We start from the raw sequence: 27550 nt of genomic DNA, 5'->3' as shown, positions 1-27550 counted from the left end.
ACCCGGGAAAATCGCGAGGGTTGGCAAGTAAGTTGTTAGGGCGGGAAACCCATTCAAAGAAGGTGAATTCATTATTGATGTATTGGCGGGCATCATTCAGAGGTGGGTGTTGCTTAATTTCTGTGTTCAGATTACGGTTAAGGTGCAGTGTGGAAGGTCTACGACCCGGATCCTCTCCTGTGTCACAGACACACCACACTCTGCTCAGTGGTTACATTTTCTTTTAATGTTTCCCATACTTATACAGCTCAATGAAATAGTTCACAATGTCTCTTGGCTTTTCAGCTCAATCGTATCGTTCGCAATGTCTTTGACCTTCCACTCCTCCGTCCGTCAGTCTCTCCCTCCTGCCGCCAACCATGTCATGATTTCTAACGTTGCTGATAAAGGAACAGGTGACTAGATAACTTGTTCCAGCTGAGGTATCTGCTCACCTGTTTGCTGCTTCATGATCGGCTCCTGCACATGGCCCGCCCGCAGGGAACGCGTAGGACATGCCCCTCTCCACATGCCTCCACCACCCGATTCAGGCCGGGCAGTAGTCCCCCCCCTCCGGAGAGGGCCGAAAGAGAAAGTCGGCCACGGCCCTCTGAGCACCCGGCCTGTGGACCATCCGGAAGTTGTAAGGCTGTAGTGCAAGGTACCACCGAATAAATTACGAACACACCAATAAGTTTATAAATGTGTTTAATTCACACACACACACACACACACACACACACACACACACACACACACACACACACACACACACACACACACACACACATTGCCTCCGTTTTACCACGTTATTGGTATATGTTGTTGGACGATGGTTTAACCCCATTTAAACGTTAAAATCTTTGCAGATGTGTACGCCGATATAATACTTTTTTTTTTACTAACTGACGCTGAAGTAAGCGATGAAGAACTAAGCCTGATTAATCTTACAAAGTTGGAAAATGACTCTCGGGGTGTGTATTAATTATGTTGTTTTATAGAGGGAATGTTGGAGGATCCTTACGCGATCGCTTTATCACAATCGCAGTTTGGTGAGTCAAATTATTCTCATTTTACAAGAAAAAAAAACATGCGATATACAATATATATATATATTTACTTACAGATTTTCCCTTTACACCTCCGGCTCGCTGGAGTCCCTTAACCAAGCGAGTGCCATCAACTGCCGCCGGAGACAGGCTTCCATTCCAGGCTGAAGAAGGCTTGATTCCGCCAAAAAACCCAGACATCGAATCCTTGGACAATATAATCGAAAATGACGGCGAATGTCCTACATGTAAGTTTTTCTTGTTTTATGTAAGGTTTTTAAGCTTCTCCGGGGCTTTAAAGAGCTCCTCTCACTCTTTCGCTCAAATGAATTTCGCGCTTAACTCAAGGGGAGTAGGCGGGGACTGATTCCGGAGGTGGGGGGTTGTTTCCGGCAAACAACCTTCTGGTGTGCATTACCGCCACCCACTGTAATAGAGTGTGGACCGAGATGTGGACTACATATTATTTTATTTAACCCAGTGTTTTTTAAATATGTGTATATTGTGACGCTTAGCTGGCATTGTGGCGGTCTTTGCGTTCTCCCGTGTTTGCAGCAAAGATGGACACAGCGTACAGGTAGGAATAATAATTTATTATACAATAAAACAAACTAAAAACAAAGGCACTTGCACAAATGCACTGGACAAAACAAACAGAAAGTGCTAGTATGTAAACTAGGGACATAAACTAAACAGGAATAGCCTGGAAGCTAACAAGTAACAAAAGTAGTCTTACCACAATGCAGGACGAGCGACATCAACTATTGCGTGGGAGCAAACAAGAGTCCAAGAACGAATCTCAAACAAAGGTGGTCTTAAATAGAAGACATAATCAACAAATCAGGTGCGCGACGACAAACAAGAGACAGGTGACACTAACGAGTTACCATGACAACGGAAACAAAACAGGAAGTGCCACCGGGAACCAAAGACGTCAAATACAACACAGGGCGATAACAAAACAGAACAAAACCCAGAATATGACATGGTCCAAGACGTGGACCATGACATAAGCCTCCCTTCAAGGGACTGATCCCAGATGTCCCAAAAAGTCTATCAAAATGAACCCCCCCCACACAAAAAAGTACAAACGGAGGACACGGCGGAGGGAGGACACGGTGGAGTGTCGCCAGGTTGCGTCTTCCCGGATGGACGCCGCTGCCGTAAAAGTCTTGGAGGCCGACTTGGAGTGGGCACCCGGCGAGGAGGACGACCTGGGCACGGCTACATCCATGACCGACGTGTAGGAGGAAGCGCCCGACGAGGAGGGCGACCTCGTAGAGGCCACACCCATGGCCGACGTGGAGGAGGAAGCGCCTGGCGAGGAGAACGACCAGGACAAGGCCACACTCGTGGCCTGACGTGGAGGTGGGCGCTTTGGGGCCGTCGTCATGGCGGGCTTGGAAGTTGCAGATGATGAAGGTGCGGGGATTGCAGCCAAAGCAGGCGAAGACAGCGCTGGAGCTTGGGGCGTCAGCCGAGAAGCAGATGCAGATGTCGGCCGAGGAGCAGGTGCAGATGCCGGCCGAGGAGCAGGTGCTGGAGTGGAATCCAGCATTGAGTCCTGTGCTGGAGTGGGATCCAGCATTGAGTCCTGTGCTGGAGTGTGATCCAGCATGAAGTCCGGTGCTGGAGAGGGATCCAGCATTGAGACCTGTGCTAGAGTGGGATCCAGCATGAAGTCAGGTGCGGGAGTGGGATTCAGACTTGGAAAATGACAAGGACTCGGACTAAGACTTGGACTCAAACTATGACAAGGACTACGACTGTGACTAGGACTACAACTAAGACTATGACTATGACTAGGACTGTGACTAAGACTATGACTAAGACTAGGACTAAGACTGGGACTGGGGCTAGGACTAAGACTATGACTGTGACTAAGACTGGGACTATGACTAAGACTAGGACTAGGACAAATACTATGACTAAGACAAAGGCTAGGACTATGACTATGACAGGGACCAGGACTGGAACTATAACTAGGACTGTGACTGTGACTTGGGCTAAGACTTTGGGTAGGACTGTGGCTAGGACTGTGGCTAGGACATGGGATAGGACTTGGGCTAGGATTTGGGCTAGGACTCAGGCTAGGACTCAGGCTAGGACTCGGCCTCAGACTTGGCCTCAGACTCTGTCTCGGACTGGGACCATGAGTCAGACCACGAGTCAGACCACGAGTTGGACCAGGAGTCGGACTAGGACTAGGGCTTGGACTAGGGCTATGGCTAGGGCTAGGATTTGGACTTAGGCTAGGGCTATGACATACAACAGCTAGCCGTGGTGTCGGTGGAGGCGGCCCAGGAGGTGCTAACCGGATTATCGGTGGAGGTGGCCTAAGAAGAGCTAACCAGAATACCGGTGGAGGAGGACGTACAGGAGGTTGCGGTCTGGCGGGACGAAAGACCGGTGGAGGAGGTCTTTGTGGAGGTGGAGGCTTGGCTGAACGCCGCTGTGCTACATCCATAGCACAGCTACCAGCACGAGCCCCCCCTTCCAAAAGCGGACGCCAGACGCGCTGTCCAGGGTCAAAAACTACCTCTAGGGATGGGTGGGGGAAGGAACAGAAAGAGGTAGACAGGGTGGGAGCAATAGTCCCAGGGGGCGGGACTTTAAAAAACTGAGAGTCAGTTTGGAACTGCAAAAAAATGTCCTGAAAGTGTCTGATAGCACTATTACAATCCCTTGTGGACGACAGCATGTTCTAAAAAAACTCCTCATCTCCACTCTCCTCTGGGGACGTCAGAGGAGTGACGTCACCACTGGAGTACTTGTGACTAGCGGGCCAGCCGGAGGAGAGAAAAGAGGAATAACAAAAAGTACTACCAGATATGTAGGGCGAGTCCTGGACGGGTTGAAAGTGGCTGTGTCCATGAAGGCGAGATGGCAGGACTTGCGCGTCACTTTCGCGAGGCAAAGCCTTCCTCCGTGACTTCTGCTGTCGCTGACCATGCGAGGCGGGACCGCATCGAGCCAAGAGGTGTCGGATGAAGCCTGGAGACGTCCGGGCTCCCAGATCCACTCTGGCGTGTGGCGAAAAATCCCAGCCTCTATCTTTTGGGCTATCTGCCCCGTAAGTCTCTTTGCTTGGACTCTTCTGTGATGCTAAGCTGGCATCGTGGCGGGGTTTGCGTTCTCCCGTGGGTGCAGCGAAGATGGACACAGCGTATAGGTAGGAAAAATAATTTATTATACAATAAAACAAACTAAAAACAAATGCACTTGCACAAAGGCACTTGACAAAACAAACAGAAAGCGCTAGTATGTAAACTAGGGACATAAACTAAACAGGAATAGCGTGGAAGCTAACAAGTAACAAAAGTAGTCTTTACCACAATGCAGGACGAGCGACGTCAAGTGTTGCGTGGGAGCAAACAAGAGTCCAAGAACGAATGTCAAACAAAGGCAGTCTTAAATAGAAGACATAATCAACAAATCAGGTGCGCGACGACAAACAAGAGACAGGGGACACTAACGAAAAACATATGTGCCTCGTTGCGCTGTAGTGAAAAAAACACCACGCTTCCTCGGTTTAACCTCTCTCAGCCCTTTTTCTGCTGTGTCAAAGATGAATCAGAGACCACCTTTGCCCCTACCCTCCACCCCCTCTCCACTTCCAAGAGAACAACAATTAATCTGAGGGGAGTTTTTTTTAATATTCCAACATGACTTTTTACTTTCATTTTGTATCAAACCTGAGTTGTGCTCTCTGGGTTATTTTGCAAATGAACCGCCAGAACATGATCATGTACAAGACTCGCCTACCCACAATGCACTGCAACCCGACGTTCCTGGTTCGATGTTTGTAACGGGGTTCATGGAGAGATGCGGTAAAGAGTAGTAACCATGATTATTTTGACCTGGGGGGCAAATTTAGAGGAAAAAATGTGTCTGGGGGCCGGGATTACTGATTTTCAGGTACAAAAAACTTCACAATGACACAAAATAAACACAACAGTTATAGCTCACACTAAAAACAAGATATATACTTGTACATTCAAAAGACAGAATAGAACAAAACAATAAATGCAATGTCATCTATGAAATTCCATGTAAATGTTAGTCATTACACAGTGTGGCTATGGTTATGATTTATTTGTTACAGACATGTTTACATCAAGTAACATCACATGGTTTCACTTGCACCTTTCAACAAATTTGAAAATAAATATTAAGAGGGAAAATTTATTGTAGTGGAATTTCTGACTTTATTTTGATTAATTTATACCATATTTTGAAGATCTGTCAAAAAGGCTAAGAGGTCTGCTCTTTTCTTTTTTTCTATTCAGAACCAATGGGATATATTGGGGAAAGTTCAGTTTGTGGCCACTCTCACCATTCTAAGAAATGTTATGACTGTTTGTTATGACTAGGAGATCCAGGATTATGTTGGTGCCAGCAGTGGCAAAAACAACTCGACCTTGACACATGACGAAAACATAAAAAGCCAGTGGACCAAGAGAAGAGAGATGATTGGCATGTTTTTCGTTTGATCCTGCTTCCTCTGGAGGACGGTATCTGTCTGCATGGGCAATTTAATCCAACTTGTACTATTTTAATTAATGGGTAAATAAAACTTTTATACTAAAACCACTTTGTCTGCAGTTGAGTTTCGGACCATTCCACTACAAAGTGGCGTCACGAACAGGATGGTCCAAGAACGCTGCAGGTCGAGACCGCTCCCGGTCCTCTCTCAGGCAGACGGAGGGTTACAAACGCGCATTTAAAGGTAAGCAGTTTTGTTTGAAGTGTAAAAGCTGTCTGTCTGGAGATGATCGGAATGGTAAGACTTATTACTGAACCTGTTTTTTGATTAAAAAAAAAAGATAAGTCTAGCAGGTTCTCCAAAAACAACCAGTGATTGGGTATATTAGGTTGTCTTATATGTGATTATATTGTCTGTGTGTTCGTCTGAAAACTTGTGATACTTGTTATAATAATCAGAAAATACAATAGAATTGTGGTGGTTCAGGAGTGTGTTGCACAAACGATTTGATACAAATACATTTTTAACCTCTTCCCCTCCTCTGGCTAACAACAGAGGGGGGTCTTCTTCTGCAAGTATGCCAGTTGAGTGTAGTTGGGTACAGCTAAAGTAAAGGCATTGTTAACTAAATGGCGGTACTTTTGACTATATAAAAATTGTTACGTTTGTGAAGGTGCGACACATCTGTCTTTGTGGAGCTGTAGCGGTATAAAAGCCAAATTTTTAGTGACCTTTCAGTGACTCCGTTGGAAGAGAGACTGAGATGATGTTTGTCACAGCAATCTGATAAGTGGGCTACAGTTAGACGGATGGAGATCGGGTTCCAGACAGTAGAGCTTTGGTGAAACTTGGTGATGCTGTTTGGTACTGACCATACACGTGAGTGTAGAGTCGGCGGGTGACGACCAGTGACTCAATAGAGCCTTAGGCTGTGTGCTGTGGGGGTCAGGGAGGTAACGCAGGGTCTGCTCCGCTGGACGGGTTAATCGCCGTTAATAAGTAAGAAGGGACCTCTGTTGGTGTTTGAGACAGCCGGTTCACAAAAAGAACGCGTGCATAATTGTTTAGAGTTGTCCCGACATTGGGTGGGTAGTATTTTGTTAATGTGTATATAAATTGGTGAATATTGAGAAGTGTGTTGGATGTGGAGTGATTCAATGTTTGTTGGTACATTTGTATAAATGTGTATTTATAAACAATAATGCATGTACCTACGGGTCTGATTTGTTTTATTTTCCAATGCTCCCACTCTCCCTCATCCTCCCTCTTTGGCGCAGCGAGCTTCACATTTCTTTTTTTTTTCCCCCACATCCCTGCTGAACTGTAAAAGATGGGAAATTGTCCAAAATGTGTGTGTTTACGAAACGATAGACAAAGTTTATGTTCAGAAAGCATGTGAGTGAATGATCTATCCATCAATGTATCAATTTCCACTCATCCGAGGTCGTATCACGGGGGCAGCAGCCTAAGCAGAGATGCCCGGACTTCTACCTACCGAGCCATTTGTTCAGCTCAGAGTGAATGATAAATGTTGTTTATTATTTTTAAGATCTGATATAGCACAGCTATGCTTCTGGGTGAGAAAAATAGTTGACTGTTGAGGTTGTTTTTGTTGTGTTGGCAATTCCGCCCGGTTGACTGTATGGGTGTGATTGGGATTATATGATATTGTAGTTTTGTAAAAAGGGTCGGAGAGTTTGACTACAGAAAAAAGGCTCTCTGTCTTTGTTAAAAAAATGTTGTTTGCGTGTGAAGCAATAATAAGAAGAAGTGGTGTGTGAGAGATAAGACATAGCTGGTTAACGATTACCCTCCATTCTTTTCCGAATATATTTTTGTTTAAAGTGTGAGAAAGTACACGGTGTGAATGAAAATACGAGAAGAGTCTCTGTTTGTTAACATTGAGATAAGATACGTGTCTTGGAAATAAAGGTGTGTGACGTGGTTGTGTGACGTGGGCCGGAGAGGTGTGTCACTGTTAGCATAGCATAGCGTAGCATATTTTAGATTAGCATAGGATTAGTTTAGCATTGAGCTAGGTTAGCAAAAATTAGCTTACTGAAGCCCAGTAAGGCTAGGTTAGCATTAAGCTTGATATTACTAGGTGTGTTTGGACAGCTGTTCTCAGTCTGTAGAGTATACCGGTAGTTTGTGCTTACTAATTCCAGTAAAATAAAAGGTATATGAATAAATAAACATTTAAATATTAATAAATAAAATTTGATTGTTGGACATTGAAGCATAGGTTGATTCATTGTTCATTTATTTTATGTGTTTAATATTATGTTTACACAGCCTTGAGCCTGTACTGATCCACTTCCTGTGTGGGAGTTAAGATACAGACGCACACACGCACACACATCATAGATTAGAAAACATTGTAGCTTTGAATTAATAGTTATGTAAACAAATAAATTAATAACATATTAAATTAAATATGATGAACATAAAATGTATTATTTAAATATATTGACATTTTAATTATTTTAAGAATAATCACAATAGAAGAAAATAAAAATGTATATTCTAAAATATTTTTAACATTTAACTGTGTAATCGGGTTTAATCAAAATATAGTCGACGTTTATAGTCACACCTGTTTGAATCATGGAGTCTGAGTCACAGGTTTGATCATGAACATACTTACAACATAATACATCAGATAATTTCATATATTTTCACATAACATTATGTCCGAAAAGGAGTAGGAAGAAGCAAAGCTTATTTAATCCTACCCCTTTCCCGGGTCAGAGCGTTTACAAATATATACATGCATTTACTGACCTTTTTATAGTATTATAGTAGAATGGCATCCGTGAATGAGTAATACTAATTTGAGCTCGAAAAACACATTTAAGCATATCAAATAATCATAGTTACTTATTACATACAAAAAACCGCTTAGAGACAAAAGTCTGATAGAAAGTATTCAGTAACAAATGTGTCCGCATCACTCAACGTTCTACAAAAGGAACCATTCTGAACTAATACGGCAGTTAGTGTCAGACTCGAATTTGAGGTACCTTAGACATGGTTAAGACCCTTTTGTTCTAATTAATGTCCGGGGGTACAATGTTACAGAAATAACAGATCAAGTAACAAAGGGGGGAGGAGTTATGATTCATGTAAGGGAAAATATTAAAAGTGAACAAATAACCCTACCAGTAGATCATCTTGAGGGTGTTGAAATTAAACTCACATTTTCCTCACAAATGTATTTCAAGGTAATTGTAGCATACCCACCAACCACAGCTAAAGACATTTTTCTTAATTAATTCTCAGACATCCTCAAACAGCACAATATGAAATAATAGCACGTTAAGGGGGACGTTAATCTGGACTGATTAAATAAGTTGCGTAGAAAGAAACGTAAGGATATTATAAATGGCTTCTACATGACACAAATGATAAGCAGCCCTACTAGAATTACGTTGGATACAAAAATCAAAGAGATCATCTGTAAATACACTAACACAAAACCCAGAAAGAAAAGTGAAATTAAAAGAAAGTAAAAATACCTTGGATTAATGAAACAATTTGGATTCTAATGAAAAATCGGGACTCAGCTGTCAAAATAGAAATAAAAACAGGTCTAAATACGGGCCGTATGATTTTTAAAAGTTGAGAAACAAAGTTACAATGCTTATACGAAAGTCTGGAGCTGACTTTCACTTACAACAAGTACAGACCAATTAGCCTTTTCACTGTTAGATCAAAAGGAATAGAAACATTTAAGTTATCAAAAGTGGCTTTGGAGCATTCAAAATTGCTCACATGGTCACTAAAGGTGGGCATTGTGTTTGACATATCAACTTAATGTGTACTATATTGATCCATTAGAGCATTTTTGTTGTAAATTGTGAGGTGTGTCTGTTAAAATCATGGTAGTTTTTACAAATGATGACAGAAGTGAATAAGAGCATGTATTGTCCTTGTGTGATGATGTAAATAAGTTGTGGTTGTCTGATCTGCCACCTTATCGTGGTAGAGGAGTTTGCGTGTCCCAATGATCCTAGGAGCCATGTTGTCCGGGGGCTTTATGCCCCCTGCTGGGGTCTCCCAAGGCAAACAGGTCCTGGGTGAGGGATCAGACAAAGAGCAGCTCGAAGACCTTTATGAAGATGACAAAGCATGAACCCAGATTTCCCTCGCCCGGACGCGGGTCACCGGGGCCCCCTTCTGGAGCCAGGCCCGGAGGTGGGGCACGATGGCGGCCGGGCACAGCCCGAAGAGGCAACTTGGGTCACCCCTCCAATGGGCTCACCACCCATAGCAGGGGCCATTGAGGTCGGGTGCAATGTGAGCTGGGCGGCAGCCGAAGGCAGGGCACTTTGCGGTCCGATCCTTGGCTACAGAAGCTAGCTCTTGGGACGTGGAACATCACCTCACCGGGGGAGAAGAGCCTGAGCTAGTGCGCGAAGTGGAGAAGTTCCGGCTGGATATAGTCGGACTCACTTTGACGCACAGCAAGGGCTCTGGAACCACTTCTCTCGAGAGGGGCGGTTCTCTCTTCTACTCTGGCGTTGCCGGCAGTGAGAGGCGACGGGCTGCGGTGGCAATTCTTGTTGCCCCCCGGCTCAAAGCCTGTACGTTGGAATTTAACCCGGTGGACAAAAGGGTAGCCTCCCTCCGCCTTCGGGTTGGGGGACGGGTCCTGACTGTCTTTGTGCTTACGCAACAAACAGCAGTTCAGAGTACCCACCCGTTTTGGGTACACTCGAGGGAGTAATGGAGAGTGCTCCCCCGGGTGATTCCCTTGTCCTACGAGGGGACTTCAACGCTTATGTTGGGAGCGACAGTGAAACTTGGAGAGGCGTGATTGGGAAGAATGGCCACCCATACTTGAACCCGAGTGGTGTTTTGTTATTGAACTTTTGTGCTCGTCACTGTTTGTCCATAACAAACACCATGTTCAAACATAAGGGTGTCCATATGTGCACTTGGCACCAGGACGCCCTATGCCGCAGTTTCATGTTTTGGACACTCGGGTGAAGAGAGGGGCAGAGCTTTCTAACGCTCACCACCTGGTGGTGAGTTGGCTGCAATGGTGGGGGATGATGCCGGACAGACCTGGCAGACTCAAACGCAATGTGAGGGTCTGTTGGGAACGTCTGGCAGAGTCTCCTGTCAGAAAAAGTTTCAATTCCCACCTTCGGAAGAACTTCGAACATGTCACGAGGGAGGTACTTGACAATGAGTCCGAGTGGACCATGTTCCGCACCTCTATTGTCGAGGCGGCTGATTGGAGCAACGTAATGCGGACGTTGTACCGATCCGTTGTGGTGAAGAAGGAGCTGAGCCGGAAGGCAAAGCTCTCAATTTACCGGTCGATCTGCGTTCCCATCCTCACCTATGGTCATGAGCTTTGGGTCATGACCGAAAGGATAAGATCATGGGTACAAGTGGCCGAAATGAGTTTCCTCCGCCGTGTGGTCGGGCTCTCCCTTAGAGATAGGGTGAGAAGCGCTGCCATCCGGGAGGAAATCAAAATAAAGCCGCTGCTCCTTCACATCGAGAGGAGCCAGATGAGGCGGTTCGGGCATCTGGTCAGGAGGCCACCCGAACGCCTCCCTAGGGAGGTGTTTAGGGCACATCCAACCAGTAGGAGGCCACGGGGAAGACCCAGGACACGTTGGGAAGACTATGTTTCCCGGCTGGCCTGGGTACGCCTCGGGATCTCCCAGGATGAGGTAGACGAAGTGGCTGGGGAACGGAAAGTCTGGGCTTCCCTGCTTAAGCTGCTGCACCCGCGACCCAACCTCGGATAAGCGGAAGAAGATGGATGGATGGATGGATGGATGGATGGATGGATGGATGTATTGAATATATAGTATGTGTTAGTGAAAGGGCAGTTTAGGACTTATCTTAATTTGATTACATGCTATATTATGATTATTTATTGATTAGTTATGAATTATTATGTATATATATATATATATATATATATATATATATATATATATATATATATATATATTTACACATTATAATTATGATTAATTAGTGTCGTAATTTTATTGCATGATTTTTGTATCACTTTAATTTAGGTAGCCAGGGACTGCAGATGGAAAGTAGCTATGATCCGCCTCCGCTTGGGAGGGTTTTTTGCTGGCTCCACTTTGGATGGGACTCTCGCTACTATATTGGATCCACTTTGGACTTGATTCTCACGGTTAAGTTAGATCCACTATGGATTGGACTTTCACAATATCATGTTAGATCCGCTCGACATCCATTGCTTTCGGTCCCCTAGGGGGTGGGGGGGTTTGCCCACATATGTGGTCCTCTCCAAGGTTTCTCATAGTCATCATGGTCGACGTCCCACTGGGATGAGTTTTTCCTTGCCCTGATGTGGGCCCTACCGATGATGTCGTTGTGGTTTGTGCAGCCCTTTGAGGCACTTGTGATTTAGGGCTATATAAATAAATATTGATTGATTGATTTAGAATATTGAGAAGAACACATAATTTCCAAGATATGATCCAATTTAAAAGGCACCAAGCCAGAGTAAGGTATGTTATTAAAAAACAAGAAAACACTATTGGAGAACTTTTTGTGAAACACTAAATGGAACTACTCCTTTAGGCCAAGTGTGGGGAATGATCAAGAGAATGTCAAGGGTCAGAAAAGAACATAACAATCATGTGATGAAAGATGGAACTAGGTGTGTGGTAGAAAATAAAGAAAAAGCAGAACTTTTAGAAAAAACATTTGTTAAAGTGCACAGTAATGATAACTTGAGAAATGTAGAAAAACAAAAGAGAGAAGAAACAAATAGTTTAAATTTTGGAGACATGATGAAGACAACGATAATAGCTTTACCAACACTATGGATATGACATTGTCTTACCAGAGTGGTAAATAATGTTCAAGACTGGGGAACGGCTTGGGGTTTAAGATTCTCTGTTGGAAAGACAAAAGTCATTAATTTTACTAAGAGGAAAGTACAAAACAAGCTCCAAATAAAAACTCTATGGAGAAAATATAGAAGAGGTACAAGTATTTAAATATTTAGGAATATGGTTTGATATAAACTTTAACTGGTCAACCCACATCAGCGAAATAGTGGGGAACAGTAAAAAGGTGTTAAATATAATGAGGGCTTTTAGCGGTAAAGATTGGGGGGCTGATAGGTTGACGTTGAAAACAATATATATCACTTTAATTCGATCTGTTATTGATTACGGATGCATTATTTACCAATCTGCTTCAAAAACATGTATTGGTAAAATAGACAGGATCCAGTCACAGGCTTTAAGGTTATGTTGTGGAACTACTACATCAACCCCAGTGGCAGCATTACAAATACAAATGAACGAAAAACCTTTGGACATGAGGAAAGATCAACTCTCAGCAGTTTATTGGGAAAATTTAAAAGGATCCAAGCAAGGACATCCAACTTGTCAAGTGCTACTAAACTGCCAAGAAAAAGAGGAGAAGAAAAATGAATAGTTTTGGGTGGATTATAGGAGACATATGTAATAAAGTTCAAAGTGATAATATTAAAGTTAGACCTACAGTACCAATTCCTGCAATACTACCATGGATGTATGATAACCCAAAGGTAAACATGCAATTACTAAAGAATAGAAACTTTAAATACAAACCCCGTTTCCATATGAGTTGGAAAATTGTGTTAGATGTAAATATAACAGAATACAATAATTTGCAAATCCTTTTCAACCAATAATCAGTTGAATGCACAACAAAGACAACATATTTGATGTTCAAACTCATAAACTTTTTTTTTTTATTGCAAATAATAATTAACTTAGAATTTCATGGCTGCAAAACATGCCAAAGTAATTGCAAAGGACATGTTTACCACTGTGTTACATCACCTTTTCTTTTAACAACTCTCAATAAATGTTTGGGAACTGAGGAAACTAATTGTTGAAGCTTTGAAAGTGGAATTATTTCCCATTCTTGTTTTATCAATCAATCAATCAATGTTTACTTATATAGCCCTAAATCACTAGTGTCTCAAAGGGCTGCACAAACCACCACGACATCCTCGGTAGGCCCACATAAGGGCAAGGAAAACTCACACCCAGTGGGACATCGGTGACAATAATGACCCAGTGGGACGTCGGTGACAATGATGACTATGAGAACCTTAGAAAGGAGGAAAGCAATGGATGTCGAGCGGGTCTAACATGATACTGTGAAAGTTCAATCCACAATGGATCCAACACAGTCGCGAGAGTCCAGTCCAAAGCGGATCCAACACAGCAGCGAGAGTCCCGTTCACAGCGGAGCCAGCAGGAAACCATCCCAAGCGGAGGCGGATCAGCAGCGCAGAGATGTCCCCAGCCGATACACAGGCGAGCAGTACATGGCCACCGGATCGGACCGGACCCCCTCCACAAGGGAGAGTGGGACACAGAAGAAAAAGAAAAGAAACGGCAGATCAACTGGTCTAAAAAGGGAGTCTATTTAAAGGCTAGAGTATACAAATGAGTTTTAAGGTGAGACTTAAATGCTTCTACTGAGGTGGCATCGCGAACTGTTACCGGGAGGGTATTCCAGAGTACTGGAGCCCGAACGGAAAACGCTCTATAGCCCGCAGACTTTTTTGGGGCTTTGGGAATCACTAATAAGCCGGAGTCCTTTGAACGTAGATTTCTTGCCAGGACATATGGTACAATACAATCGGCAAGATAGTTTATGTATAGCTTCAGTCGTTCAACATTCCAGGGTCTCCGCTGTCGTATTTTACGCTTCATATTGCGCTACACATTTTCGATGGGAGACAGGTCTGGACTGCAGGCGGGCCAGGAAAGTACCCGCACTCTTTTTCTACGAAGCCATGCTGTTGTAACACTTGTCTTGCTGAAATAAGCAGGGGCGTCCATGATAACGTTGCTTGGATGTCAACATATGTTGCTCCAAAACCTGTATTGACCTTTCAGCATTAATGGTGCCTTAACAGATGTGTAAGTTACCCATGCCTTGGGCACTAACACACCCCCATACCATCACAGATGCTGGCTTTTGAACTTTGCGCCTATAACAATCCGAATTGTTATTTTCCTCTTTGTTCTGGAGGACACCACGTCCTCTGTTTCCAAATATAATTTGAAATGTGGACCCGTCAGACCACAGATTACCTTTCCACTTTGCATCAGCCCATTTTAGGTGAGCTCGGGCTCAGCGAAGCCAGGGACGTTCCATGGTGTTGTTGATAAATGGCTTTTGCTTTGCTTTTTAACTTGCACTTACAGATGTAGCGACCAACTGTAGTTACTGAAAGTGGTTTTATGAAGTGTTCCTGAGCCCATGTGGTGATATCCTTTACACACTGATGTCGGTTTTTAGTGCAGTACCTCCTGAGGGATCAAAAGTTCGTAATATCATCACTTACGTGCAGTGATTTCTCCAGATTCTCTGAACTTTTTGATGATTTTACGGACCGTAGATGGTAAAATCCCTATATTCCTTGCAATAGCTCATTGAAAAATGTCCTAAAACTGTTCGACAATTTGCTTACAAAGTGGTGACCCTCGCCCCATCCTTGTTTGTGAATTACTTAGCATTTCATAGAAGCTGCTTTTATACCCAATCATGGCACCCAACTGTTTCCAATTAGCCTGCAGACCTGTGGGATGTTCCATATACGTGTTTGATGAGCATTCCTAAACTCTATCAGTATTTATTACCACCTTTCCCAACTTCTTTGTCACGTGTTGCTGGCATCAAATTCTAAAGTTAATAATTATTTGCAAAAACAAAAAAAAAAAATGTTTATCAGTTTGAGCATAAAAAAAAATAATAATAATAAAATAAAAAATAAAAAATGTTTATCAGTTTGAACATGAAGGGTTAGTGCGTCTGCCTCACAATACGAAGGTCCAGCAGTCTTGGGCTCAATCCCAGGCTGGGGATCTTTCTGTGTGGAGTTTGCTTTCTCCCACCTCCAAAGACATGCACCTGAGAATAGGTTGATTGGCAACGCTAAAATAAATTGGCCCTAGTGTGTGAACGGGAGTGTGAATGTTGTCTGTCTATCTGTGTTGGCCCTGTGTTGAGGTAGCGACTTGTCCAGGGTGAACCCCACCTTCCGCCCGATTGTAGCTGAGATAGGCGCCAGCGCCCCCCGTGACCCCAAAAGGGAATAAGCGGTAGAAATGGATGGATGGAGTTTGAACATCAAATATATTGTCTTTGTAGCATGTTCAAGTGAATATGGGTTGAAAATGGTTCGCAAATCATTGTATTCCGTTTATATTTACATCCAACACAATTTCCCAACTCATACGGAAACAGGGTTTGTTGTTACCGGATAGAAAAATGGATTGAGATATGATATATACAGATGCATCAAAAACTATAAATAGTAAGGTAGGAGCTGCAGCAGTTATCCCACAACGAAAAATAGTATAATATAAAAGAATCAGCGATAAACTTTCTGTTTTTATGGGGGAATTGGTAGCAATTTATATGGCAATTAACTGGATAGAGGAAAACAAAGTAAGGAAAGTAGTTGTGTGCTCTGACTCCAGCAGTGCATTGATGAGCATAAAAAACATAGCAACAGAAACTAGACAAGATTTAGTTCATGAAATACTTCAGACAATCTACAAAATAAATAAAGCGAGATAAAGTGGTAACATTTATTTGGGTTCCTTAGAAGATATATTAGAATTGAATTCAGATCACATAGGATATAAAGCAATATACACATATTTAAAAAACACTGGGTTAAATAAAATAATATAGAGTCCACATCTCGGTCCACACTCTATTACAGTAGGTGGCGGTAATGCACACTAGAAGCTTGCTTGCCGGAAACAACCCCCCACCTCCGGAATCAGTCCCCGCCTACTCCCCTTGACTTGAGCGCGAAATTAATTTGAGCGGAAGACAGAGGAGTGAAAGGAGCTCTTTAAAGCCCGGGAGAATCTTAAAAAGCTTACATAAAACAAGGAAAACTTACATGTAGAACATTCGCCGTTGTTTTCGATGATATTGTCCCGGACCAAGGAGTCGATGTCTGGGTTTTTTGGCGGAATCAAGCCTTCTCCTCAGCCTGAAATGGAAGATTGTCTCCGGCGGCAGTTGACGGCGCTCGCTTGGTTAAGGGACTCCAGCGAGCCAGAGGTGTAAAGGGAAAATCTGTAAGTAAATATATATATAAATATATATATATATATATATATATATATATGTATATATATATATATATATATATATATATATATATATATATATATATATATATATATATATATACATATATATATATATATATATATATTTTGTGGAATTCCCATCCCATTCCACAAAATTGACCCCAAGTCAAACAGATGGCTTTCACACTAAACCCTCTTTTGTTCCCTCTTAACCATTCCCTCTTCCGGTCTTAGGTCCTTTCTGGTTAAACTCCACCCACTTCCAGGTTAAACTCCACCCACTTCCTGGTTAAAGCTCCACCCACTTCATGGTTAAACCCCACCCACTTCCGGTCTTAACCACCCCCTCTTCCGGTCTTAACCACACCCCTTCTGTGTCAAACCACACCCTCTTCCCGTCTTAACCACACCCTTCTGGGTCAAACCCAACCCCGCCCATTTCCGGGTTAAGCCCACCCATTTTAGGGATACGCCCCGCCCCTTGACATTTGACCCCATCAATCATATTTGACAAAAGGTGTCCCCTTCTATTCTCTCCCCCGTTTTGCCTCCCTCAAAATCCCGGGCCGGACCAGGTTTTGGTGGATCAGGGACTGCTTACATTCCAAATTCACCATCACCCGGTATGTACTCCTTTGTACCCTTACAGGGACGTAGTACGTCTACCCTGGATATGGGGCCTTTGCTGGAGGCCCGGTAACCCGCATCACCTGCCCCACGGAGCATTCCCGGCGCACACGACCGGGCTGTCCGCGCCCCCAACACACTGGCCCTGGCAGTTGAGGTGCCTTCTGCGAGGGAAGCCCCCTCTCTGCAGCGCTGGTACCTGTAACATGCAAACGGCACCTGGGTTATATCCCTGTGCCCCCCCCCCCCCTGTGTGGTGTGTGTGTATGTGGATTTCTCAGTGTGCCTGGGTGGGGAACCTGTTCCTCTTGACCGGGGGTCTTGGTCCTTTCCGTCCCCCCACAACGTGGGGCGAGTCGATGGCGGGGCGCTGAGGTAGGTAGTGCGGCCGTCCTCGGGGCTGCCTCCCGCTTCACCGCCAGGTGTTCCTCCGCCAACTTTACTGCCGCTTTAACGTCCAGGGGACTGTGGTACCTCACCCAGGCTGAGGTCCTGGTTGGGATGGCGTCCAGAAATTGTTCCAGAATGATGGCCTCCAGCATCTTCGTATCCTTGCCGTTGGGCTGGAGCAGCCGGGTCGCTGCGTCCCTCAGCCGGTTGGCGAACACAAACGGCCGGTCGTCTGGCTCCAGCCTCATTGGCATAAACTTCCTACAGTGGTGTTCGGGGCTGCAGCCGACTCGATGGCATACTGGAGGTTGGCATTTTACAGGCGGGCGGCTGCCGGGAGACTCAACCCCGCCCGCTGTGCCTCCTCTACCAGGAGCGGCAGAAGTTTTGCTCCCCATCCGTCTTCCGGCCATCTGTTTGCCCCTGCTGTCACCTCAAAGACATCAAAGAATGTCTGGGGCTCCTCACCTTCTCTGTTTCTGCTCTGTCCATCAGGGTTTTAAGCACCTGTGTTTGTTGCTGGGTCGCTGCTGACACCTGGGCCAGCACTTGCCCAAATGCCTCGAGGGGAGTTGGTGCCGACATTTTCTTTGTGCGTTCTTCCTTGTTGGGTGCCACTGTGGAAGGTCTCCGACCCGGATACCCTCCTGTGTCACGGACACACCACACTCTGCTGAGTGGTTACACTTTCTTTTAATGTTTCCCACACTTACCTACTCAGTGGCCTAGTGGTTAGAGTGTCCGCCCTGAGATCGGTAGGTCGTGAGTTCAAACCCCTGCCGAGTCATACAGAGGAGTATAAACATGGGACACATTACCTCCCTGCTTGGCACTCAGCATTAAGGGTTGGAATTGGGGGTTACATCACCAAAAATGATTCCCAGGCGCGGCACTGCTGCTGCCCACTGCTCTCCTCACCTCCCAGGGGGTGATCAAGGGTGATGGGTCAAATGCAGAGAATAATTTCGCCACATCTAGTATGTGTGTGACAATCATTGGTACTTTAACTTTATACAGCTCAATGAAATAGTTCACAACGTCTCTTGGCTTTTCAGCTCAATCGTATCGTTCGCAATGTCTTTGGCTTTCCACTCCTCCGTCCGTCAGTCTCTCCCTCCTGCCGCCAACCATGTCATGATCGCCACCGTTGCTGATAAAGGAACAGGTGATTAGATTACTCGTTCCAGCTGAGGTATCTGCTCACCTGTTTGCTGCTTCATTATTGGCTCCTGCACATGCCGTGCCCGCAGGGAACTCGTAGCACACGCCCCTCTCCACAAGCAGTAATAAGATAACATTTAGATTGTTACTGTGACTCATTTAGTAAGATGACATCCAAGCTCAACAGAAATGAAAGACGGTCGGCAAGAAGTCGAAAGGACACTTTTTTATTGCAGTCGATCCTACATCACAACATTTCAAGACACTTTTTCAAACCAATCAGACACTTTTCCGACTTAAAAAAAACCCTATACATCTGGTTTAACTACATTTACAAAATTAAAATGTCTTACATAACAATCATGCTTTGTCACGAGGTGTGGGTACTGGATCCGGTGCTTTTTTTGGCACTGACTGAAACCAGTTATCATAATTAGCTCGGTTCCTCGCAATGTACTTTGTAATATTAATGTGTTTTTGCTTCACTTTCATTTGTAGTTTAATATTTTTGAAAAAAACAAACAAAAAAAAAAAAACTATTGGTCTTTATTTTTACTCCATCCTCTTTGGGTATCTGTTTTTAACTTAATTGCCTCCATGGACCCCCATCACATATTTTCCAGATGGAAAAAGAAAGGAGTTCATGGTTTTGTTTTACACAATACTAAGAAAATAACACTGCTTTGTTGTAGTTAAGTGTTTTTATGTTAAATCAATAAATTGAAAAAACATGTTACTTTACAAATGATTGGATATTGTTTTGATATATTCGATTACCAGGTAACAGGATTACTGTAGCAATTTAAATATGAAATATACCCAACTCTATTTGTCAGAGATGTTTTGTAATATTATTCTGTGATATTTGCACATAAAGAAATGCTACTACATCAGTTGAAGAATATGTGAAAATTATTTTATAACATGTTGTGGTTGAGATCTCTATTACAGAATGATTAGCACACTGAAGATTACATTTAATTAATTAACAGGTAGTTTCAAACATTGCCATGCAGAAAAATTAAAAGAACAATAACATTTAATGTACAGCACATCAGAAGCATTTATTCAGGTATAAATATCACAGATTACAGGTGGGACAAGCTCCAGCTCCCACGCGACTCCAAAAATAGATGGAGAAAATAGATGAAAAGATATTATCAAACATCTTTGACAATACATGACCATAACAGTTCACATTTTGTGTTATGCTTGCGTGAAACTGTTATTCAAACATGGAAGTGTCGCTCCTCCTCTAAATGCCTGTGCTCCTAAAGCAGGAATACAAATTCAACACCAACACACAGTAGACTTTTTTTATTTTTTATTAATGTCATTAATTAAATCATGTTTGTCCTTTTTGTGATGAACTGTTTTAAAAAAGCATAACGTTTAAAATACATTTTATTAAAACAAATTAATCGTCCGTTCAGTGTTAAAACTTGAAAAAGATCTGTCTAGGATACACAATGTGATTAATCGTGATAAATATTTTAATCATATGAGAGCTCGTTTATATATACACGCACATACATACATATATACAAATCCAAGTGGGGCAAAAAAGTATTTAGTCAGCCACCGATTGTGTAAGTTCTCCCACTTAAAATGATGACAGAGGTCTGTAATTTTCATCATAGGTACACTTCAACTGTGAGACACAGAATGTGAAAAAAAAAATCCAGGAATTCATATTGTAGGAATTTTATGATAAATAAATAAATGAATGAGTTGTACTTGTATAGCGCTTTTCTACCTTCAAGGTACTCAGAGCGTTTTGACACTACTTCCACATTTACCCATTTACACACACATTCACACACTGATAGAGGGATCTGCCGCCGTGCAAGGCGCTAACCATATATATATATATATATATATCCATCCATCCATCTTCTTCCGCTTATCCGAAGTCGCGGGGGCAACAGCCTAAGCAGGGAAACCCAGACTTCCCTCTCCCCAGCCACTTCGTCTAGCTCTTCCCGGGGGATCCCAAGGCGTTCCAAGGCCAGCCGGGAGACATAGTCTTCCCAACGTGTCCTGGGTCTTCCCCGTGGCCTCCTACCGGTTGGACGTGCCCTAAACACCTCCCTAGGGAGGCGTTCGGGTGGCATCCTGACCAGATGCCTGAACCACCTCATCTGGCTCCTCTCGATGTGAAGGAGCAGCGGCTTTACTTTGAGTTCCTCCCGGCTGGCAGAGCTTCTCACCCTATCTCTAAGGGAGAGCCCTGCCAAACGGCGGAGGAAACTCATTTCAACCGCTTGTACCCGTGAACTTATCCTTTCGGTCATGACCCAAAGCTCATGACCATAGGTGAGGATGGGAACGTAGATCGACCGGTAAATTGAGAGCTTTGACTTCCGGCTCAGCTCCTTCTTCACCACAACGGATCGGTACAGCGTCCGCATTACTGAAGACGCCGCACCGATCCGCCTGTCGATCTCACGATCCACTCTTCCCCCACTCGTGAACAAGACTCCTAGGTACTTGAACTCCTCCACTTGGGGCAGGATCTCCTCCCCAACCCGGAGATGGCATTCCACCCTTTTCCGGGCGAGAACCATGGACTCGGACTTGGAGGTGCTGATTCTCATTCCGGTCGCTTCACACTCGGCTGCGAACCGATCCAGTGAGAGCTGAAAATCCCGGTCAGATGAAGCCATCAGGACCACATCATCTGCAAAAAGCAGAGACCCAATCCTGCGGTCACCAAACCGGAACCCCTCAACGCCTTGACTGCGCCTAGAAATTCTGTCCATAAAAGTTATGAACAGAATCGGTGACAAAGGACAGCCTTGGCGGAGTCCAACCCTCACTGGAAATGTGTTCGACTTACTGCCGGCAATGCGGACCAAGCTCTGGCACTGATCGTACAGGGAGCGGACCGCCACAATAAGACAGTCCGATACCCCATACTCTTTGAACACTCCCCACAGGACTTCCCGAGGGACACGGTCGAATGCCTTCTCCAAGTCCACAAAGCACATGTAGACTGGTTGGGCAAACTCCCATGCACCCTCAAGAACCCTGCGGAGAGTATAGAGCTGGTCCACAGTTCCACGACCAGGACGAAAACCACACTGTTCCTCCTGAATCCGAGGTTCGACTATCCGGCGTAGCCTCCTCTCCAGTACACCTGAATGAAACTTACCGGGAAGGCTGAGGCGTGTGATCCCACGATAGTTGGAACACACCCTCCGGTCCCCCTTCTTAAAGAGAGGAACCACCACCCCGGTCTGCCAATCCAGAGGTACCGCGCCCGATGTCCACGCGATGCTGCAGAGTCTTGTCAACCAAGACAGCCCCACAGCATCCAGAGCCTTAAGGAACTCCGAGCGGGCCTCATCCACCCCTGGGGTCTTGCCACCGAGGAGCTTTTTAACTACCTCAGCGACCTCAGCCCCAGAAATAGGAGAGTCCACCACAGATTCCCCAGGCACTGCTTCCTCATAGGAAGACGTGTTGGTGGGATTGAGGAGGTCTTCGAAGTATTCCTTCCACCTATCCACAACATCCGCAGTCGAGGTCAGCAGAACACCATCCGCACCGTACACGGTGTTGATTGTGCACTGCTTCCCCTTCCCCGAACTCCTCCCATGTCCAAGTTTTTGCCTCAGCGACTGCTGAAGCTGCAGACCACTTGGCCTGTCGGTACCTGTCCACTTCCTCCGGAGTCCTATGAGCCAAAAGGACCCGATAGGACTCCTTCTTCAGCTTGACGGCATCCCTCACCGCTGGTGTCCACCAAGGGGTTTTAGAATTGCCGCCCCGAAAAGCACCAACTACCTTGCGGCTACAGCTCCGATCAGCCGCCTCGACAATAGAGGTGCGGAACATGGTCCACTCGGACTCAATGTCCAGCACCTCCCTCGTGACATGTTCAAAGTTCTTCCTGAGGTGGGAATTGAAACTTTCTCTGACAGGAGACTCTGCCAGACGTTCCCAGCAGACCCTCACAATGCGTTTGGGCCTCCCAGGTCTGTCCGGCATCATCCCCCACCATCGCAGCCAACTCACCACCAGGTGGTGATCGGTAGAAAGCTCCGCCCCTCTCTTCACCCGAGTGTCCAAAACATAAGGCCGCGAATCCGATGACACAACTACAAAGTCGATCATAGAACTGCGGCCTAGGGTGTCCTGGTGCCAAGTGCACATATGGACACCCTTATGTTTGAACATGGTGTTTGTTATGGACAAACTGTGATGAGCACAAAAGTCCAATAACAAAACACCACTCGGGTTCAGATCCGGACAGCCATTCTTCCCAATCACGCCTCTCCAGGTTTCACTGTCGCTGCCAACGTGAGCGTTGAAGTCCCCCAGTAGGACAAGGGAATCACCCGGGGGAGCACTTTCCAGTATTCCCTCGAGTGCTCCCATAAAGGGTGTGTACTCTGAACTGCTGTTTGGTGCATAAATACAAACAACAGTCAGGACCCGTCCCCCCACCCGGAGGCGGAGGGAGGCTACCCTTTCGTCCACCGGGTTAAACTCCAACGTGCAGGCTTTGAGCCGGGAGGCAACAAGAATTGCCACCCCAGCCCGTCGCCTCTCACTGCCGGCAACGCCAGAGTGGAAGAGGGTCCAGTCCCTCTCGAGAGAAGTGGTTCCAGAGCTCTTGCTGTGCGTCGAAGTGAGTCCGACTATATCCAGCCGGAACTTCTCGACTTCGCGCACTAGCTCAGGCTCTTCCCCCCCAGTGAGGTGACGTTCCACGTCCCAAGAGCTAGCTTCTGTAGCCGAGGATCGGACCGCCAAGTGCCCTGCCTTCGGCTGCCGCCCAGCTCACATTGCACCCGACCTCTATGGCTCCTGCTATGGGTGGTGAGCCCATTGGAGGGGTGACCCAAGTTGCATCTTCGGGCTTTGCCCTGCCGGGCCCCATGGGAACAGGCCCGGCCACCAGGCGCTCGCCATCGTGCCCCACCTCTGGGCCTGGCTCCAGAGGGAGGCCTCGGTGACCCGCGTCCGGGCGAAGGAGATCTGGGTCCATGTTTTTTCTTCTTCATAAAGGTCTTCGAGCTGCTCTTTGTCTCATCCCTCACCTATCAATCAATGATCAATCAATCAATGTTTATTTATATAGCCCCAAATCACAAATGTCTCAAAGGACTGCACAAATCATTACGACTACAACATCCTCGGAAGAACCCACAAAAGGGCAAGGAAAACTCACACCCAGTGGGCAGGGAGAATTCCCATCCAGTGGGACGCCAGTGACAATGCTGACTATGAGAAACCTTGGAGAGGACCTCAGATGTGGGCAACCCCCCCTCTCTAGGGGACCAAAAGCAATGGATGTTGAGTGGGTCTAACATGATACTGTGAAAGTTCAATCCATAGTGGCTCCAACACAGCCGCGAGAGTTCAGTTCAAGCGGATCCAAGACCGCAGCGAGAGTCCCGTCCACAGGAAACCATCTCAAGCGGATCAGCAGCGTAGAGACGTCCCCAACCGATACAGGCGAGCGGTCCATCCTGGGTCCCGACGAGCGGTCCATCCTGGGTCTCGACTCTGGACAGCCAGTACTTCATCCATGGTCATCGGACCGGACCCCCTCCTCAAGGGAGGGGGGGACATAGGAGAAAGAAAAGAAGCGGCAGATCAACTGGTCTAAAAAGGAGGTTTATTTAAAGGCTAGAGTATACCTAGAACCTGTTTGCTTTGGGAGACCCTACCAGGGGGCATAAAGCCCCCGGACAACATAGCTCCTAGGATCATTGGGACACGCAAACTCCTCTACCGCGATAAGGTGGCAGCTCAGAGAGGAGTATATATATATATATATATATATATATATATATATATATATATATATATATATATATATATATATATATATATATATATATATATATATATATATATGTATATATATATATATATATATATATATATATATATATATATATATATATACTGCTGCTATTGTTGCTGCTGCTATTGCTACTGATACTGCTGCTATTGCTGCTGCTGCTATTGCTACTGCTACTGCAACTGTTGTTGCAATAGTACCAAATAAAACAAGCAAAAAGTGCACAGCGAGTAATTCCTTTAATGCTGAGTGACGACCCCTATTCAGAGGGCCAATACGGAAAAAACTAAACAGTAATAACCAACGAGTTGGATGAGTTGGAATTAACCTACAAATTCCCCGATGAGTTTCAAGCTTGAAGAGGAATAAATAACTCTCCAAGCGAAACCACACTGTGTCCACCTAACCATTGACCAAAGGATAACCACCATTTGGAGGGAAAGGACCCTGCTGGTGAAACCAAACCCCGGTCAGAAAAATAAAAAAATATGTATTTATTTATTTATAAATAAATAAGGAAAATGGACACACAGGAACTTGTAACCCTCAGAGGGATGTGCTCTCCTGCACAATCCTCCTTCACCAAGAGGGCCAATAAGCTTGGCTCCAGTGTCAACCTGTTAGGAGAGAGAGCCCTGATTGACAAGTTGAGGTTCCTTGAGGTGGACTATGAGAGGGTCAGTGATGCAGGAGATGACTATGCTGAAGCCCTCAATGCGGTGAAAGGAACCCAGGATGAAGAGGACAAGGCAAAAGAAGAAGCAGCCTGCATAGCGAAGAATACAGCTGAGTGCCTCCGTAAATCCACAGACACCATTGAGCTCATTCAAAAATTAATCTGGACCAAGTTTCCAGTGCACAGACTAAGATGGACCAAGTTGAGGGCTGCAACATAAAGAAGTTACAAAGGGCTGATTTTGAGCTCAACAGACATGGCCTGAGAGAGAGGATCGATGAGCTCGAGCGAAGATGCAGGAACCGGGATGCTCTTATCTCATATGCAAACACAAAGATGCTCAAGGAGAAGGTCCGAGCTCTGTGGCTGGGAGGATAGCTGGCGAGACCCAAGATGCACAGAGTCATCCGAGGGAGATATGGATGACGAAGTCCGACAAAAAAAGAGTCTGACAGGGCGCAGGACGTGCTCAACCCAGTTGGTCTCACAGAGCCTCCATTTCGCGGTCCCAGTCCCAAAGAAGAACTTCCTACGGGCAGCATCACCCAAGCTGCTCCATCCAATCCTCTCCTAACAACCATCTCAGCTTCAGGTGCAAGAGTCCAGGCACCTAGTGGACCAGTTGGTGGCAGCACTTGGACCACATCAAATGCCTATAGCACACCGCTGATGACTCAGAGTGCTCCCCGGCACATCCCTGGAATGTATCCTGGGGGTTACGGCTACATAAATCAGTTCCCCCTCGAGAGAGAGCACGTCTCCCCACATTTTCTGGTGACATAACAGACTATTACCTTTGGAAGGCTGAGTGGGGAGAACTGGAGCAATTGGGGAACCCACTGAGGACAGTAGGTGTAACAAGGTTCCATCTCCTAGCTAGCCTCAGTTAGAAAGTGAAAAAGGACCTAGTCCTGTCCAGCTGTGCGTCTGCTGAGGATATGTTCCAACGCTTGGACAACAGATATGGGAATAGGGCAAAGATTGTCCAAATGATTGTGAGTCAGGTGCAAGGCCTGCCCCCTGTAAAAGGAAATAACCCTAGGAGAGCAATTGATCTGATCCAGACGGTGGAAAGGGCCCTAAGCAACCTTCTCATCCTAGGTGAAGAGGACGTTATGAAAAATCGTCTTGTGGCACACTCTCTGTAGAGTAAGCTACCGAACTTCCTAAAGGAGAAGTGGGTGGATTACATGAATGAACCTACCAATGGTTTCGCCCATCAGAACCACTTTGAGTGTCTTCTTCAATTCCTGAAGAGACAGGAGGTAATTCTTGAAGAGCTGGACCAGTTGGAAACAAGCCTTGCAGAACAGACACCCTCTTTCTCCAGGGTCACTGCAGGTCAACGCGGGCCTCCAGCAAAGCCACAATCTGGATGTTCCGTCTGTGGTGACGAAACACACGCTGGAAGGCTTTTTGCATGCAAAACATTCAAGGACTTGGACCTGGCAAAAAGAAAGTCTCACCTAAGGACCCATGGTGTGTGCAACAGGTGCTTGAACATTCACCCCAAGGATGGCTGTTGCAACACAGGGTTCCTCCTGTGTTCCTACCCAGACCTCCTTGAGATGGTGGATTTAACCTTCCACCAGTCTGACACTCATTTCGCGAGGTCTTTGAAAACTGCCTCAAGAGTATATGAGGAAGTCCTTGTGGACTCAAGCAATCCGGACACCGAGTTCACAAAAGAAGAGACAGTCCTCAGCAGCACCGCTACTACTAACAAGGAAGTGTTAGAGTGTTTCAGGTGGGACATCATCGGGGCAGCGTGCAACCCTCAATGTGGGGGCTGCAAATGTGACATGTGTGCCCCAGGAGGAAAGGAGATGACCCTCAGAGAAGAAAGGGAGTTGGAGAAAATCAATAATGGCCTCTCCTATGTTCTAGCAGACAAGCACAGCCAGTCACCCCACTGGGATGCTGCCTACCCCTGGCGAGGAGACCCAGCCTCCCTCCCTGACAATCGCAGAGCCGTGGAGGCTACTTTCAGGAGGACGGAGTCCAGGCTGGGATGAGAACCTGTTTGGAAAGCAGCATATGGGGAACAAATCCATGACATGGTCAGAAGAGGTGCGGCTGTCAAACTATCAGAAGAAGAGATGGATTCCTGGAAGGGCCCAAAGTGGTACATTAGCCCCTTGGTCGCCCCGAACCCCCACTCTGCTTCCACCCCTGTGAGAATAGTGTGGAATAGCAGCCAAGAGTTTCAGGGTTGGAGCCTGAATGACCTTC

The 27550-nt window shown here is 45.5% G+C and overlaps 1 protein-coding gene across 2 annotated transcripts in view; it reads left to right on the top strand.

Annotated features, from left to right (window-relative positions):
- Positions 1 to 5467: 5467 nt before the first annotated feature.
- LOC133548879 (synapse differentiation-inducing gene protein 1-like) overlaps positions 5468 to 27550 on the top strand; it is a 102407-nt gene continuing 80324 nt past the window's right edge. Inside the window, exons 1-2 of one of the 2 annotated variants that reach the window (XM_061893816.1) lie at positions 5468 to 5542; positions 5634 to 5757. The gene's annotated coding sequence lies outside the window, so the exon portion shown is untranslated. Of the gene's footprint in view, positions 5758 to 27550 lie in introns of both variants that reach the window. The other variant, XM_061893815.1, reaches the window with a different exon arrangement.

Source organism: Nerophis ophidion, linkage group LG03 (genome assembly GCF_033978795.1).
Source record: "Nerophis ophidion isolate RoL-2023_Sa linkage group LG03, RoL_Noph_v1.0, whole genome shotgun sequence".
NCBI lineage: Eukaryota > Metazoa > Chordata > Actinopteri > Syngnathiformes > Syngnathidae > Nerophis > Nerophis ophidion.
This window is presented reverse-complemented; position numbering and strand designations above follow the sequence as displayed.